The sequence below is a fragment of the Frankliniella occidentalis genome, unplaced genomic scaffold (assembly GCF_000697945.3).
Source record: "Frankliniella occidentalis isolate FOCC.00 unplaced genomic scaffold, Focc_3.1 Scaffold401, whole genome shotgun sequence".
NCBI classification, from domain to species: domain Eukaryota; kingdom Metazoa; phylum Arthropoda; class Insecta; order Thysanoptera; family Thripidae; genus Frankliniella; species Frankliniella occidentalis.
Genome location: NW_026267523.1, coordinates 182,069 through 183,511, shown reverse-complemented (window position 1 = coordinate 183,511; position 1,443 = coordinate 182,069). Strand labels below are relative to the sequence as shown.

The following is a 1,443-nucleotide window of genomic DNA, read 5'->3' as shown; positions in this document are numbered from 1 at the left end:
GGGGGGGAGAGAGAGCAGTATTGCTAGAAAAAGTCATTTGTGAAGCACGAGAGACAGCTGTACGGCGGTCGTTGCCATCAGGGAGGCGCGGGGCCAGGAGAGAGGTGTGTGGTTATCGGCAGGCAGTAGTGAGGAGAACGCAACGCCAGCGCGGAGCTGCGCTAAGCGGGGGTCGTCGGCACGTCAGCTGGTGTGGCTGACGAACTGACGACACCCATAGTGATTGACGGCACTAAAGGCGACGCGGCGCTCTTCCAGTGGGGCCGGGCGACACAACAACAAAAGCATGCCTTCCTCAGACCGCTCCCCTCACACCCTCTCCTCTCTTTCTGTCCTATCCGATGGCGCATCGCGTCGTTACGTGGTGGTAACACTTGTAAAGTGCGCGCCCCGCCCCGCCCAGCCCCGCCGCACCGCGCGCTACCGTGTCGACAGGCCGGCCAGACAAGCAGTGAAAGGAGGAGGTGGCGGTGAGGTCATGCCCGCGGCTCCGCCTCGCCCCGCTCCACCGGCAGCACCCGCCTATGGTCCACCCGCTGCCGCCGCTGCATGGGTCTCGCCTGCCTGGGAAACGGCCGACACGACGAGCGACGGCACAGACTTCAATAACAGTAAATAATCGTAAAGGCAATAATAATGAAAATATATATCTAGAAAAAACAAACAGGCAATATAGCGGCAACCGAAGGAGAGAGTACCCTATACATAGACGGGGAAAGGAAACGCACGCATTCGTTGATGGGGTTGTTAAACCTGCCCTGTGTAAGAGCAATGAAGACGATGATGATGATGATGACGACGACGGGGAAGAGGAGGGGGAGACTTCAACGCACGCGGGAGAGAAAATACGCTGGAGCTGCTGCTGCTTCCGTGATGATGAGGGGGATGGCGTGGAGCGTCACCGGGGAGACGTCACGTCGTCACGACAGCGTCACGACAGCGTCACGACAGCGTCACGTCGAGCGTGGAGAGAGAGAGGGCGCGTAACGAGTCGTTGAGTTACTGCAGGTGAGGCGCGACGCCCAGGCCCGACCGGCCCCCGGAAGGAAGCGAGCAAGGAGGAGGAGGTCCTCCTGAAACGCGGCGGAGGGGCGGTGTGAGGCTTTAAAAACAAACGCCCTCCGGCCGGACGTCGCGGTTATTGACTGTAATCACGAAGTCGTGAATTCAAAGTGTAAAACACGACGACGTGTTCGAGTAGGCGGAGAGAGCAGAACGGCGTGGTTCGAGTAAACAAAACCGGATACTTACTGGATGGATGCAGTGAGCTTAGCCGCCCCGCCGTGCCCCGCCCCGCCGCGGTACGGTACGCTGCGCGCGCAGCGGGGGCGGCGCGGCGGTGTCGTGACTCGGGGGAGGGGCGGGCGGGGGCGGCAGTGTCAGCACGCCATCCAGCCGCCGAGGTGCAGCCGTGATTCATGGGGTGTTCTCTGTCTGCGCCCC

General features: G+C 61.2%; 1 protein-coding gene across 1 annotated transcript in view; it reads right to left on the bottom strand.

Moving 5' to 3' along the window:
* LOC127751264 (uncharacterized) overlaps positions 1-1,443 on the bottom strand; it is a gene marked incomplete at its 5' end in the record, with an annotated part of 23,179 nt that overhangs the window by 245 nt on the left and 21,491 nt on the right. The gene's annotated exons all lie outside the window — the stretch shown is intronic.